This window comes from Natrix helvetica, assembly GCF_964273705.1.
Source record: "Natrix helvetica genome assembly, chromosome: 2".
Lineage (NCBI taxonomy): Eukaryota > Metazoa > Chordata > Lepidosauria > Squamata > Natricidae > Natrix > Natrix helvetica.
The window spans coordinates 237,778,800-237,796,337 of NC_138552.1; the positions used below are offsets into that span (position 1 = coordinate 237,778,800).

At 38.3% G+C, this 17,538-nt stretch overlaps 1 protein-coding gene across 1 annotated transcript in view; it reads right to left on the minus strand.

Annotated features, from left to right (window-relative positions):
* GALNT14 (polypeptide N-acetylgalactosaminyltransferase 14) overlaps nt 1-17,538 on the minus strand; it is a 316,785-nt gene that overhangs the window by 175,658 nt on the left and 123,589 nt on the right. The gene's annotated exons all lie outside the window — the stretch shown is intronic.

Consider the following 17,538-nt stretch of genomic DNA (forward strand, 5'->3'; position numbering starts at 1 on the left):
GATCCATGGATATTTTTGTCACAAATTGATAGTAAACCACTTCATTTGATAGTCTGAAATCCATAGAATTGAACTAAAACACTTCAAATAGTCCCCCTATTCTCGGTAAAAAAGACCAATTAAATTAGCAACTGATCATTTCAATCCAAAAAAGTCAAAGCCATGATACAAGCCCCAAAACCACAGTAAAAAGAATCATTTATAGTTTGCATACTATAAAGTATAAGAGACAAATTAATTTCAGGTGATAAAAGTCCAATTTCATGTGGCTACCAAACAACTTGAAGAGAAAGGGGCATTGCTTGTACAAAACCAGAGAATAAATATTAATGGTACTTTATTTCAGACCTCTATGAAGAACTACAAAGTATCACTTTAATTTCTCGGTATCTACAGTATTAAGTGGTGAACAAATAAATTTTTCACTGTCCTTAAACTCTGGATCCGATTCAACCTACCCATCCTCTCTAGAAACTTGCTCCTTCTAGAGCTATATTTGATTTTTCAACTTTTGTTGTTGTTGATGGTTGAGTTTACTTGATTTTCACAGACTATCTATAAAATAATAGATGGAAAAGCACACAAGAAAAATTTCTAATAAATCATGCTAAAGAACAGTCTTTTAGCTGCACTTTTTCCTAAGTGTCTAAGCCATAGGCCCTATGCTCACATTCCCAGCAGCTGTTCTTAGTATACTATGTCATATTTATCTGCTAAACAAACTGGCCTTTATTTTAAAAAAAAACACCTTCCCTTACAAACAAGTGCAGAGTTAGATATTGAAATATATGTGTGATTACCCTTATCGCCATGCTTGCAGATTGTATTTAATTATTTCTGAGATGAATTTTTATTACATCCTACCAAAGCCATGCTGATTATCAATCTGTGATCCACTTAACAGTCTCTTCTTTAAAAGCCTCAGTAAAATAATTAGAACTCATAGAAACCATCCATTGAGTCACCAAGAGTTGAAGTGACTGAATCCCTATGCAATGACTCCCAGAAACCCAACAATATTAAATAATTTATTTATTTATTTATTAATTTATTAAACTTCTAGACCGCGCCCTCTCCCCGAAGGGACTCGGGGCATGTACAGGTACAAATTTAAAAAACCATACACTCGACAATATACACAACTAAAATTGCATTAAATATCCCCTGTACAAATTTATAAGAATTAAAAACATTAAACCTTAAAACCAAATCATAAAATTTAAAAATACAAACTGAGGAGGGAAAGCTGGAATTAGGCCAGGCCGGCTAGATGAAACAGGTGGGTTTTGAGTTTCCGGCGGAAGGAGCGGAGGTCCGTAGTCGTTCTAATGTCAGGGGGAAGGTCATTCCAGAGGGTCGGGCCCATCACAGAGAAGGCCCTTCCCCTGGGCGTCGCCTGCTGGCACAGCCTAGTGGATGGCACCCGGAGGAGTCCCTCTCTGTGTGAGCGAATTGGCCGAAGGGATGTATGGGGCAGGATACGATCCCGCAAATAGCTAGGTCCTGTGCCATGGAACGCTTTGAAGATGATAATCAACACCTTGAAACGCACCCGAAAAGCCACAGGCAGCCAGTGTAGCTCGCGCAGGAGAGGTGTTACGTGGGAATATCTAAGGACTCCCGAAACTACCCGCGCGGCCGCATTCTGAACCAACTGCAGCCTTCGGGTGCATCTCAAGGGGAGCCCCATGTAGAGAGCGTTGCAGTAGTCTAGCCGGGATGTCACAAGCGCATGAGAGACTGTGCGAAGGGCACTCCGGTTCAATAGGGGATGCAATTGGCGCACCAGGCGAACCTGGTGAAATGCCCCCTGGCCACGGCTGTCGCATGGTCGTCCATTGACAGCTGGGTATCTAGAAGGACGCCCAAATTGCGTACCCGATCCACGGGGGCCAGACGTTCGCCCCCAATGGCCAGTGATGGAGTAAGCTGGTTGAACCGGGGCGCCAGTAGCCACAGCCACTCAGTCTTGGACGGGTTGAGCTTGAGTCTGTTACTTCCCATCCAGATCCGTACGGCTTCCAGACACCGGGACATCACTTCGATGGCATCGTTGGGGTGGTTTGGGGTAGAGATGTACAGCTGGGTGTCATCCGCGTACAGATGGTAATCTACCCCAAACCCATGAATGATCTCGCCTAGCGGCTTCATATATGCATTGAACAGGAGAGGCAAGAGGACCGACCCTTGTGGCACCCCACAAGTGAGCGGCCTCAAGGTTGACCTCTGCCCCCCTGCCAATACAAATTGCGCTCGGCCAGAGAGGTAGGAGGAGAACCACTGCAAAACGGTGCCCCTCACCCCCAACCCCTCCAGTCAATGCAATAGGATACCATGGTCGATGGTATCAAAAGCCGCCGAGAGGTCTAATAGGACCAGGATGGAGGAGCAGCCCCCATCTCTGGCCCTCCAGAGATCATCCACCAACGCGACCAATGCCGTCTCTGTGCTGTGGCCAGGCCGGAAACCGGACTGGCGCGGGTCCAGATAATCAGTTTCCTCCAAGTGGCGTGGAAACTGTTGTGCCACCACACTCTCTACAACCTTCGGCAGAAAGCAAAGGTTGGAGACGGGATGGTAGTTGGCTAACAAAGCTGGGTCCAGGGAAGGCTTCTTGAGGAGGGGCCTCACCACCGCCTCTTTCAGGACGGCCGGCAGGAACCCCTCACTCAAAGAAGCGTTGACTAACTCCTGGAGCCAGCCTTGTGTGACCTCCCAGGATGCCAGTACAAGCCAGGAGGGACACGGGTCCAGTAAACATGTGGTGGCTCGCAGTCGCCTACGCAACCTGTCCATATCATCGGAAGTAACAGAGTCAAACTCCTCCCAGAATGGAACCTCAAGACCCGCCTCCGACGTCCCCTCCAGACCACTAGTAGGGACCAACTCGCTTCGAATCTGAGCGATTTTGTCCTGCAGATACTCCCTAAATTCCTCTGCTCTACCCTGCAAAGGGGCTTCCCGCGGCCTCTGTTGAAGGAGGAAGCGGGTTACCCCAAACAGGGCGGCAGGGCGGTTATCTGCGGACGCAATAAGAGTGGCACAATACTGTCGCTTGGCCACTCTTAACGCCACTAGGTAAGTCCATAAATGGGCTCTCACCTGTGTTCGGTCAGATTCAGAGCGTGACGATCTCCATCTTCTAAACATAGAAGCAGATATGATCTTAAGGACTTCAGGATCAACCCCCACTTAATCATGAAGCTCTCACTAGCTAACTTTCTGTTGATATTTCTCAACTAACTGACCTCATAGAATTGCTGTAAAAATAGTTTAAAAAAAAAACCAAAACAAAACCCAATTTCTTCAGGGGAACACACCATACATACACACACACATACACACACACACACGTGTGTGTGTGTGTGTGCGCACGCGCATGTATCCCTTGAAGAAATTGCATACTGTACTAGGACTTCAAGTCCTCCCTGTTTGTTCCCCACACTTTGAGCATTAGTGTACAGGCATTTGAGCTCTTTGTGACAGACCCTGAATTTGCTTGCTATGTTTCCTGTTTTACCTGAGCCTTTGTATTTAAAAAGAAGTCTGTTCACCCTAGATAACTCACAATGATATGGAGCTGATAGCTTAAAATTATGCAGTGACAAATCAGCAGACTGGTGGAATATTGGAAAAATGCTTTATCTCCTTGATGATCAGCACAGAATATGTTGCAAAGGAGAAGGAACTCAATCTCCCCATCATTAGTCCATGTATATTAGTAATCATTCAGCAATACCTATTATTATCCACACTTTATCACCACCATCATTCTCCAAATGCTAATCTGGAGGTCACTTCTAATTTTATTTCTCTCAACAGTTATATGTTGCAGAGCAGCCTGAGAATGAGTGTCTGATTCAAAGTCACCCCATGAACTCCATGGTCAAGTAGGGACTTGAAACAGAGACTCCCCAATCCATGTCTAGTATTTTAACTTCTATGTTACCTTGGCTCTGTGTATGCATTATGGTTTTTAAAGAGAAGCAGAGCCACAGTTCCATTGATAGCCTCAAGTCAGGCACAAACTTTACTTTCTCCTGTATGATTAACAATGAGTGGCTACCAATTGTTCCTCCTAAAAGGAAAAGTAAATTACTGCATTTGGGTCCTAGACTGAGAAAGAAACAAATTACTTTATAAGGAAAGCCAGCCTATTCCACCTATATTCATTGCATCATAGTAATTCATATCTCACTAATAAAACTAAACAAAATGCCCATCAGGTCTAGAACAGCAATATTTCTTATTTGTATATATAGTTACAGTAACAAAAGGCATGCCTGAGAGTTTTCATCTGGGATGTGGCTTGATAACTTCATATTTGTCCAGCTTTTATATCTCAGCTTTATTACCAGAAATTTTGCAAAAGGCAGAAAAGCTATGACTTGTTTTCATATCCCAAGGCAAGTTTGTAATAGAAGGGATCATTTTTTGACTCATAGATTACACACATTTGACAGCGAGAATAAATACAAACTGTCACTATGTCATCTTCATTCTTTTATCTTCCTAATTGCCTCTACTATAGTCACAGATAAAAATAATCAGGATTTGATATTAACTTGACCAATGGTTCTAAACTGACCCACCGTCTGGATTCATCCCATCCCATTGTCTATGGAGATTCTCAGTCATCCAGATCATAGCTGTCCCAACGATGCTTTTTCAAGAGGCAACTGGACTTTCTTGTCTTTCTTTGAAGACATTTAACTTCTCATCCAAGAAGTTTCTTCAGCTCTGACTAGATGTTGGGGTTAGGGTTAGAAAGATTTACATTCCTTGCAGAGACAGCTGGTCATTTGCATTCTGACAACACAGATAAACCTCCAGGTAGCCTCAACAACTCTCTAAAAGAATGGAAATGACCAGCTGTCTGCAAGGAGTATAAATCTTTCCATTCCCCAACATCTAGTCAGAGCTGAAGAAACTTCTTGGATGAGAAGCTAAATGTCTTCAAAGAAAAACAAGAAAGTCCAGTTGCCTCTTGAAAAAAAGCCAGGGGACACCTATCCCATTAATAATATTATTAAAACCATTCACTTTTTAGGCCATTCCACTCTATTGGGATGCTTATTGTAGGAGATGACTAGGCTGAGCCCAAGAGAGGGGTCAAACACATCATAAATCACAAGTTCCTGCATTTCTGCAAGAGATCTAGGTCCAGCCCACCTTGAATGCCTCTCTTATCTCCCACTCATTTCTATTAACAGCCAGTTGGTCAGATTCTTGAAAAGAATTTAAAGTTACAATAAATCTTTATAGTCATTTGACTGCCTGAATCTTCTGATTTCCCCAGTGCTTGACATTAATCTGACCAACCAGCTGTTAAGAGAAATGAGTAGGCGATAAGAGAGGCATTCAAGTTGGGCTGGACTTAGATCTCTTGTAGGCATGCAGGGACTCATGACATCACACGTTTGATCCTCCCTCGGGCTCAGCCTGGTCATCTCCTCCATTTATAAGCAGAAGGATCACATACAACATATCTGCTAGTCTTTGGTAATATTGTATAAATACCAGAGTTGATTCTTGTTTTAATACATCTTGTAAAACACAATTTATCAGTGAAGTAGAAAATCAACAGAAGCTGTATCAAGTGAATCCTGAAAATGCTTAAGGTTCATAGAATTTATGAAACCTGTAGACATTAGACACCATATTGTTTTCAAGCAACTGTCAAAACAAAACTAAAACATTTATTTTTAAGTGGCCACAATCCTGCCAAAGGTAAACGCATTATACTTCCATTTATTTTAATAACAAAGTTAAATGTGGCTTAATTCCCATTAATCAATTCAGTTTTAAAATGCTTAACTTGGAATGAATTGTAACTAATGTTTTACCATACATTTTAACTGTCTTGTTAATGTTGCTATTTGCCCTGCATTGCTTTGGGAAGACCTGTGTTTGCTACAAAGAATATAAACTTTACAAGCAAAAATAAATAAAAGCACATCTATTTAGAAGAGCAAATACTTCTAGCTGGTATGCCAAAGGAAACATCAAAATTCAAACAAAGATTTAAACTAACACACCAACCATATACAGGCTTGATGAATTAGTCAACCTTTTTGAAGGGCAAAATATAATGGTAATTCAATACTTATTTCTGTATGGGCTCCAATATATGCTTTCTCATACTTGTGTTTCAAGGGAACAAAGTAAGAAAAAACACAAATGATTTATTTAATGTATTTATGTTGTGGCCCAGCAGCGGCTGGCTGAGCTGTTGGTGGACTCTGACAGCTCAGACCATTATGGGACTGCTCTGGAGGATGAGGAAGACTCTGGAGGGTTTTTGGAGTCAGAGCAGGGGCTAGAGAGGCCTGTTGACCATCAGGTGGCATCTGAGTCAGGGAGCAGTGAGGAGGAACAGAGGGAGGTTGTCCCTGATGTGCGTATGCATAGAATTGATAGGAGAAAGGAACAGCTGTGGAGAAGACGTCATAGAAGGAAGTAAGGACAGCTAGCTAAGGGTGTGGCCCCTCCCAAAGTGTTTATAGGTGGAGCAACGGGAGGGGAATCTTTGCAGGAAACAATAATCCATTCTACTAACCGCTGAGAAAGCATTCCGTAAATTAATCTTGGTTCTTGAAGATAGCTTTCTAGGCTCCTAGCCAAGGGGTGGCTTTATGTAATTAGTCATGGCAGACAGCCAAGCCTGTGTCTGCATATTCATTGGAATCACGGGACAGAACAATTTATTAAATTTATATCTTGCCTTTCTCCAGTTCAAAGAGGCACCTGTGCGCGCACACACTCATACATAGACACCTTGTCCCTTTTCTGTTTTTGTCTTACAACCAGAACTCTATGTGGTAAGTTCTTCCAAAGCCACACTTGAACTTTGGTTTTTATGTTCCTAGTCCATGACGTAACCACTAAACCACATATGACATTCCTAAATGTACATTTCAATGTATTTGCCTCTCTCAAATAACTTACAGGTTAATCTTCACAGAATAATTTGGTGGAATAGAAAAGCTAACTCAATATAGGAGTTTGTATTGGATGACTTTCAGATAACCCAGCAAATTGCTATGATTGGCTTGAACTCATAATTGTCATTCAAACCAACACACAGCTTAACTGTTCCTTGACTACTGATATCAGGAAAGGTACAATTATATATTGAAGCGAGTCATCCTTTCTCTCCATCTAGGATAGCAGATCAGTTATGGATTACTGGATAAGATCTTCATTATAACATTTTCACCGTGTATTATGTCTTCTTTCTCTCAAGTTGAATTCTGCCTGGGGACTTACTTAACCGCTGTGCAGAAATCCAAATGTAATTTAAGATAATCTATCTCATGTTAAGTTCCATATTAGCATGCACCAGAGAAGGATCAAGCCAATATTCTATTTCCCTTTTTATTTGTCTTCTACAAAGTTCTTCTACAAAGTATTCATTTTCTCTCATTTATTTCCTTTTTTTTTTCATAGAAACAGACCATTTTTTTCAATAGTGCAGTTTAATAGGCAGTATTAATTATGTAAAGCAATGAATTAATAAGGAATTTGGGGAATCAGGAACAGCCTCACTAAAAGAGAAGGAAAATCTTTACCATTCCAAAGGAACAATCAGTTTCACCAGCTGTCAGAATTAAAATGAAAATACACTTTGCAATAACTCACTTATGTACAGTCAGTCAAATTAAACAGAGATTTTGCCACTCAAAATTAATCATTTTGAACAGCAATATTATATTTCTGTTCAAAACATAAAACTAAAATTTGCATTAAAGAATGTGATGTGCTCAGCCAAGTACATTAGCTCACATTTTCTTCAAATGGGAGATTTCACACTATCAATAGACTACAACACAACTTTAAGCAAAGATCTTAATGTGACTACGAGAGTTCTAGATTATCTCACACTGAAGCCAATAGAGAGAAAAAACACTTTTTATTTTCCTAAGACTGAGTGTTATTCTTCCCTAAATGGTTCATCCATTTCTTCTACTGGTTATATTTTTTTATTAACTTAAAAGGTTATGCCTTTTAAAACCTATATCTCATAAACATTTAAGAATATTCATGTACTTTTAAAGTTGTACCCATAAGGAATCGTATCTCACCAGTAATTCAGAAATGAAACATAAGCAGTTTAACCTTTTACAAGCCAGATTCTGTACAATTGTGAAAATTCAACAGTATTTCAAAACATTTTTTTAGTCAGAACAATAAAGCTGAAGATATCTAAACTAATGTGTTTATTAATCACATTTATATATTCTCAAAAATATAAATTGACTCTCAGAGGTGCACAAAATGGAACAAACAATGCAGGATAATAAAAATCAGAAAAAGTTTACAACCATAAAGGGATGAAGGGAGAAATGCACTTGTAGACTTGCAAGATTCTGTTAATATAATCTTACAATAAAGAAGAAATAGCAGCCAGATGCAAACTCCAAAGGATAGTTCTTGCTCAAAAGCAAAAGAGACACCTGGAAAAGAGCCACTGGGCAACCCCTCTGCCAATACAGTGTAAGAGAAGTAAGAGCACTTTGCTTTTCTTACTACCCCATAGATTAAGTCTGAACAAGTGGTGGGTTTCAAAAATTTTTAGAACCTCTTCTGTAGGTGTGGCCTGCTTTGTGGGAGTGGCTTGCTGGCCATGTGACCAGGTGAGAGTGGCTTGCCAGCCATGTGACTGAATGGGCGTGGCCAACTTGTAAAATATGGTGAAACTCACTTAACAACGCTCTTGCTTAGCAACCAAAATGTTGGCTCAGAAACTCTGGCATTTGAAGCACGCAAGTCTTAAAGGTGTCAAGCTACAAGACCCTTGCACCCCTAACCCTTTAGGAAAAAAAACCCAGGGGTGTTCAAACTTGACAGCTTTAAGACTTGTGGACTTCAACTCCAGAATTCCCCCTCTCGCTCTTCAGCTTGATGATGTGCGGACGGGCGGGGGGAGGGAGCTGGAACCGGTTCTAAACAGCACTGTAGATTTGTGGAACCTCTTCTATAGAAGAGATTAGAACTGGCAGGGACCCACCCCTGGTCTCAACATAAGCTTACACCCTTGCTCAGTCAAATTCAGTCTTCATTTTCCTCCATCTATATTCCCATAACTTTTGAAGCCATCGTTGAATATTCAGTTTAGAGATCCTTTCTACTTTAAACTGTCTAACAGCAATAATGTTTCCAAGCAAGGAGCCAAATCAAAACACAATAGAGTGATCACTCATTGCTAAGCCTTGGAAGACAAGGTTTGGATTTCATATTAATTCAATGTCTTCACTTTAAAAAAATGTTAATCTTCCAAGAATTCTGCTTGGGCAATACCTGCTCATAAATGTACTTATGAATCTTCACTCCTTTATGTGTTTTTCAGGAAACCAGGGCAAGGTCGTCTCAGGTTGTACCAGTACTGAACATAGCTTTAAAAAGCTCTCTGCAAACGTTCATAAACAGAATGTAAGAACTATATCCTTCTTCAAACCAACACGTCTTTCAGATAAACTTATGCTTCACTGCATGCACCTATTCCCAGATGTTGTCAGCAGATACAACACATGTCAGGTTCATATTACATCTCTCAGATTGGTAGTAAAATCCAATACAGGTAGGGCTTTAAAACAATAAACTACAGAGCTTTGCTACCTCTTGTTATAAATAAGAAATTTATTACTATGGGAGCAACATTTCTCTGCATCCATTATTATGTGCGCGCACTTTATTTATTTTCTCTCTCTAGAAAATCAGTTCAGCTTTATGGGGATGTATTCATGGAGAAAAATTAAGTCAGCTGGCGAAATTAAATGTGTGAATGTAGCAATCACATAAAAGTCAGCTGTAATTTCCTTGATTGTGAGATAGCATTTTGAGAAGAGAAGTGTATGCACACCACAAAAGCATTTTATGTGAATTTAATATTGATTGCAAGTTGCTGGGTACTAATCTATTCATCTGTTCATTTTGCATATGTGTCTATCAATCAGTAGTATTAGCAGAAAAAGTGGTAGTTGTGATGTTGCTACTTGCACATATAAAATCATAGAACTGTAGAATTGGAATGAACCATAAGCATTATATAATCTGATCCTTTGTAGCAGACAAGAATACCATCCTTGAGAAGTGACGGTCTACCCTCCCCTTATAAACCTCCACAGATGATGAACCCACATTCACCATAGGCTGAATGTTCTACGATTGAACAGATCTTATTATTGGGAACTTTCCCCCTAAATTTAAATGAAACCTAGCTGGCTACATTTTATATCCATTATTTCAGATTCTAGTTTCTGCAGCAATGGAAAAATAGCTCCTAATCATATTTGTTTATTCATTCATCATATTTATATGGCCACCCATCTCACAAGCAAATAATTCTGGGTGGCATACAACAAAGCTAGACACAATACATACAAACAAATATATGTCCCCTATAGCTTCTTTATCCTCTGAGGCAACTGATATCTGTCAGGCAAGTCCTTGATTCACAACTCCTGTTCAAGGAACAAACAGTAGCCCTGACTAAGTGGGTCTTTGCACAACTTAATAATGTATACCAGCTGCTCCCATTCCTGGATCAAGGGGTTTTAGGCATGGTCATCTATGCCCTGATCACCTCACAGTTGAACTTCCGCAATGCAAATGGGACTCCCCTTGAGAAATATCCAGCAATTTCAGCTGGTATACAATGGGCTGTTGCGTGTGCTTTAGGTAGAGCACATACTACACCTCTGCTATGCAAGGTGCGTTGATTATCAATTTATCTCTGGGTTTAATTGAAGATGCTGATGTTGACCTTTAAAGCCCAATAAGGCATGGGATTGGGTTATTTGAGGGATTGCCTCTTCCTGATTTCATATATTCCATCAGACCCAATAGAATGGACAAGTTATGCATATCGTCTAAAGAGATTTATTTGGCAGGACCTAGGCAGCAGGCTTTTCCTGCCATGGTGTCTACATTATGGAATCTTCTCCCCACTCCCCAGACAGCAGGTCGGCCTCATATCTCCTAAGCTCTTGAAGGTCCCTCAGGACATGATTATGCCAGGAAGGGGATGAGTGAATTAGTGAAGTGGATCCTTTATTAATATTCCCCTGCTATTATTTTCTTTATTTATTTAGTTTTGCTTTAATAGTTTTTAATGCTTTTAAATAGTTTTTGTACAATGGTTTTGGGTAATGTTTTATATTTTTACTATTTTAATGGATTGTTGTATGCTGCCCAGAGTCCAATGAAGAATGAAAACACATTGTGTATTTACCCTGTAAAGCAACCATGACATGGGTAGCTATATAAATTTGACTAATAAGCACAAACACACATACACACATGATTGAACCTATTGCCTGGAGAAGCTAAAATTGACAATGATAGATATAGTTCATCTGATGACTGAGGAATTTTGTATTTGATTACTTTTTCAATGAAAAATACAGCAAATGCATTAAAAATGACAATTTTCCTCAACAAAAAGGGAAAGAAAACAAACTAAATAATACATCAAACTGTCAGATTAGCCATAATCCGAAAAATAATTAACAGTAAGGCCCTTCAGGATGCATTAAACAGGACAAAATAAAGATTTAATGGTATAAGATTTATTATTTTACAATAGAAGTCAGTCCTGCTGAATCAGAAATTAATTTGGTGGACTGAACCCAGTTCCCTTTTCCCTTAATTAAAAGTAAACAAGTGTTGCTTTACAGGATAAATATACAATGTGTTTTCATTCTTTATTGGAAGAATCAAAACACATTGTCTAATGTTGCCATCTGTGTACTAACTCACACACACACACCCCTTCAAAAACGACTCCGTTTTGACATAAGATTTTTGACATCCTCCCCCAGTGGTGAAGATGCTCAGACAGCAGCTGCCGCTTCCTTTACCAATTCACTAAGTAGCTTCCACAAAAGCACCTGTGGTTTAAACTAGAAACAAATAGGAAAAAGAACAGAAAGTATCACACTGTGACAGCCCATTAAAAATTGGAATGTTCTCATATCAGTGACATGCATCTGTGTCTGCCTCTTAAATCAAGACTTCGAAGGAAACCGAGAGTGGGGGGAGAGCAGGTCATTAGCAGTAAAGACTACAATTTTCTGGCAATTGTTAATGCTTTGTTTATATGGGTTTCCACGAATATGACATTTTAATGGCACAGTAATTGTGTGATTACAGTGCAACAAAGATTGCGATAGCAAGAATGGAGCAGCTTAGAGAAATGCCTGTTGAGGTTCTTTAGTTTTCCCAAAGGCCTGCAGATAGAATTTCAATTGGGATTGTTAAACCAAGGAATACTTGGGCTCGTTGATGTCTACTTTTACACCACAATATTGTCATCAAGTTTCTTTAGCCATATATGCTACAGACAGAAGTCATATCTTTCTCTTTTCACATGTGCACAGATTGCATGTTACCTACCACCTGATAGTTTAGGGTTTGTTCATATTATGCCTGAAAACCTGGAAGCTGGACAGCAACTAGAACTGTCAATTCTTATATTTAAGTATTAGTCTAGAATCAAGATAAGACATGACCTGAAATATCTCCTCTTAATTTCACACAGAAATTCATATACCTTTAAAAATTGAATTTGTCTGAATATTATAATGCAGTTCCATTAAAACAGATGCAAAACTGTGTATGTTAGGAACTAGAAAACATGAATGCAAATATTAAATTCAGCACTATCATTTTTAAAATGTATTTGTTCAGGAAATTGCTTTAAAAATGCATACATTTACCATAATTGTAAGGTTTTCATGTCACTGCCAACACTAATGTCAACGCTGCATGAGTCCTTAAAAATTCTTTTTTTAAAAAAAGTATGGTCCCCAGTTCTAAAAGCATTGCTCACCCCAGTGTAAAGGGAAGAGTAATACTTTCTTTAGCTTCATTAGTGCATTTCTCAGTCCAGTCAGCTATCATTTACAGATCTTAATATCCTAGTGCTACAAGCATAAATGATATCTTTGAGTGTGCATTATCCATTCCATAAGCCATTAAGAGTTGTAGAAAAAAAAGATAGAAATGTTGGTGATTTAGCTTTTTAACATTCTTAAATACAGATATTAGAAAGAAAGTCAGCTTTTATGTATATATGATTATATAGAGAGAGGAAAGTAGTATATGTATATGTGTATCAATTTAATTTTGTTATTAAATGTGATACATCTATACACAAACATAGGTTACTTAGATAATTGGTTACAAAATTGTAGCCATAGACACATCACCTCTTCTTGCCATCGTGGATTTGATTCACAAGTGTGATTACACGTATGGCATTGGTGTGAATGCCAGCTGCCTTGCAAATTATGTTGCCATTCATCAGGAAAAGAATGTTAAAGTTCTACCTGTCAGAAGAACCCTATAAAACAAATTATTCATCTGCTTTCAGAGAAACTAATTTATCTTGTAAAACATAATGTAGCAAACTATATAAGCCCCATTCTAAAAAAAATTACTTCAAAGTCTCCTACATTGATTTCCCTCATGCTCTTTAATTGATTCTACACTTCTCCAATTATTTCAGACTGTATTCTCATGCACTTGAAGATGCCCAGACTCACATATACAGATATACATAAGTGCCATCTTTTGTCTATCTACAAAGATATCTACTTGAGCAAATTGAATCCTTTCTTTTAGGAAGAAAAGCAAAAATATGGATTAATGGGTTTCATATGCTGAACATATTTCAAACTGAGTTGGAAGTGAGAATACGTTTTTCTCATTCAACTCATCCTCCATAATTTTTTTTTTAATCTGAAACCTGGCAGCTTTCAGGATGCAGATGAACAGCTTCAAAAAATGAATAGCAAACTCAAATTCTTTTCTGATGAAATATTCAAAGGTGGAAGGAAGCCATTTCAGACTTTTTAAAAAATGATGAATTCCAAATTCAAAAGATGAATTTTCTCGAAAACTAGGTGATGGCACATTAAAAAGCATACCACCCTCTTATGGAGCTGCCTGGAGAGAAGAAAATATTTTCCACAAAATATGCTATCATTTCCTCGTGATTTGAGCGTGATTGATACCAATTATACAGTAGTTTCCATCCTACAGAACAAGAAACAATACTGGGCCTGTTAATGATGAAGAATGTGACTTGGTAATTTGCTAGTTATACAAAAACTAATCACAAAACTGTGTCTCACTTATGTTGGTCATGTCATGCAGGGGTACTCATTGGAGAAAGAATTATGTTTGAAAAAGAGTTAGCCACCAAAGAACACAGTGGTCTCTTCAAAGCTGACACCAGCCAGAGCACAGAAAAACTCAAAGTAATGTAAGATTGGAAGATGTGGAGAGAGCAAACCCATAAAATCACAAAGAGTTGGACACAACCAAATAGATATTGTCATCATTATCATCATCATCGCAATAACTAAATTTGTCAACTTCAATACATCCACAGACAATCTTATCATTTCATTCTGATGTTTCAGTTAAAAAATGTCACATTTGAGGACAGTAAATTTGGGGCAGTTTCCTCTTTTTGTAAATTTAACCAAGACTTGCATTTGGAACAAAGATACTTAATGTTAGAACTATAGCTGCTTACAATTACCTTTCTTTGTTTTTTTTTTTTTTCATAATGATTCTGCTCTTTTTTATGGAGAGTTTTATATTGCTTATGTATCATTTTCATGTTCCTTGTATATTTTCTGTAATTTCAGCTTTTATAGTATGCTTAACAATGCAGAAAGAAAAATAAGTCGGTGATCAAAAATGCCTTCTTCAATTTCATATCATTCATCAGTTAAATATGTAGCCACATTATTATTTCAAACATAATACTACATGATTAGCTGGAACCAAGTTGTTTCATATTTTTTGTCACCCCTAAAAAATATTTAAACATTCTGTATTTCTGATATAATCCAAATTTACAGAAGCAAAGTTGGCATATTTCTCATTAGAGTCCAAAGCTAAAATGATCAGAAATATTCTGTATTCACACAGAATATTTCTCTTTCCTTCTTCCTTTAACAGTCTAACCCTAAGAGAAGAATTTCTTACTTGTCAACTCACAGTTGCAAATGTTGCTTGTGAAACATGGACCAGGAAACTACTGTATAATTTTTTTATATATAAGTAGGATCATAATCTAGAATATATATATATATATATATATATATATATATATATATATATATATATATATATATATATATATATATATATATATATATATATATATATATATATATATATATATATATATATATATATATACACATACACACACACACACACACACATACATACATACATACATACATTCTAGATTATGATCCTACTTAAATTTCATTAAAATCACTTTCACAGTCCAGAAGTCATTGGTTGGAGGAAGAAAACCTACTGTATACTTATTCTACCTGTTTGCTTATATTATTTCTATCCTGCTTCTCTATGACTGTCCAAAATTAAGGAGGAATATGGGGGGGGGGGGGAATGCCTATATCAAATAGCACACTTAAAAATGATTCAAAAGTGAAGTGAATCAGACCATGTGAGAGGACTCATTTAGAATGGCTTCCATATTTTAGAAAAAAAATGTGATAATGATGATGACAATGGTGCTTTAAGAAATCCATACATTAAAACAGGTGTGTCAAACTCGCATCGTCACATTGTCGTCACGTGACATATTGTGACTTTTCCCCCCTTTGTTAAAATGGGGGTGCGCAGCACATGATGCATCCCGCCTGCGGGCTGTTAGTTTGACACCCCTGCTTTAATGTATATGTGCTTTTTAAATCAACTACGTCTTTTTTTTTTAGAAACTTGAAAAGGTTGGGTTTCTTTATTGAATATCAAAGAGATATTGTTTGCATACTAGTCAGAGTTTCAAAACGTATTTTTTTTAATCATGATTATGTTAAAATGAATGAGTCTTCTTTGTGCCTTCCCTTTCACTCATAAAGACATGGAGTGAAGGCATGACATCATCTGGTATCACTTCTGTTATATAGCATCCTACACTGTGCTCAGCTGCAAAGATGCAAACAACATATGCCATGCACTGATGAAAGATTATGTATCCTTTTTCCCTACACCTAAATTGAAAAACCTCTGCTCCTATAGCTGTGTTGGATGGTTTGAAGGTTGCTGGGGGTATGGGGGTGAAGGGAGGGAGACATGCAGTACAGCTTTAAAAGAATCAAGGAAGAGGCAGACAAAATTGCTTGTGCAGCCCTTGAAATTAGATTAGAAGTCTGCTATGCCTGTCTAGAAATCAAACTCAGACAGAAGAAGTTTGCAGCTCCCAAGTGCTTTCTCTTCTCAGTGACGTATTACATCATGTCCGCTGTGCTGACAGAAATAAAATGTTAGATTCTAAATCTAAATCAGGCCTGAAAGTCAGAGGAGAGAGGGGGCAGCAAAGTTCAGCCAATCAGTGCAAGCAAAGTTTGCTGACACATGAAACCAAGGAAGAAAGAAATTGGGTACAATATGTAAACTACAAGGGAGCCAGTTCGGTGCAGAGATTAAGGCACTGGGTTAGAAATTGGGAGATTGTGAGTTCGAGTCACACTTTAGGCTCCAAGCCAGCTGGTTGACCTTGAGCCATTATTCTGCCTCAGACTTAAGAAGGAGCCAATGGTAAACTACTTCCAAAATCTTGCCAAGAAAACTGCAAGGACTTGTCCAGACAGTTACTTGGAGTCAGGACTGACCTAAAGCATCAAAAAAAAAGGTGGGGAGGGCTTTAGGAAGCTGTCTATATCTAGGTCAATATAAAGGACTGGTGCTATAAAGAAAAGAGCCTCTGAACACAAACCAGATATTCTTCATCTTCACATGCCACCTTTCTCTGACACTGAAATGGTTGTGCTTTCATTTATTGCACGTTCTCAATGTTGCATTGAGCGGCTGTCATTTGTTATTTATCCTTGATACCTCATTATAAATGTCACCACAAATGTACCTGCCATTCTACCTTTGTAGCTTCCTTCCTAATTATTACAGCTACATCACAGCAAAATGACCATAAACAGCCTATCAACAAACCATCATGTATTCTGGCCATCTTCTCTGAGGCAGATTTCCTGAGGTATATTATTACCTTGCTGCAATTCCTCTTATAAATTTTCTCCCTCCATTCCCCCACCTTTTCCTAATATGAAGCATTTTTTTTCTATCATTCAAGAATGTGAAAATTAAGGGACAATCTTGCAGCAGAATTCTAGCCATGCCTTTTATACAAGTGGGATTTCAATATCATCCACCTTGCTGGTCTAACTGTAAAACTGTCATCCAGGGCCATCATGGCATTTAAAGGCTTATCCTTTGAAGAAAACTACTTGATTGAATGCCAGGATATTCCTGAGATTATAAAGACAGTCAAACAGGCATCTAATTCAAGATTGTCAGTCCAGTGCCATAGGTTCCTTTTACACATACACAGAATAGGACAGAAATGTTATTCCTAAGCATTCTAGCAATGCCATAAACAGGTCTGGAGTAAAATTTCTCCTCTGGCCTTTGTAGAACACAGTTTGAAAACCATGCATGACATCACACTGACATTTGCCATGCCAGGTTGCTGAA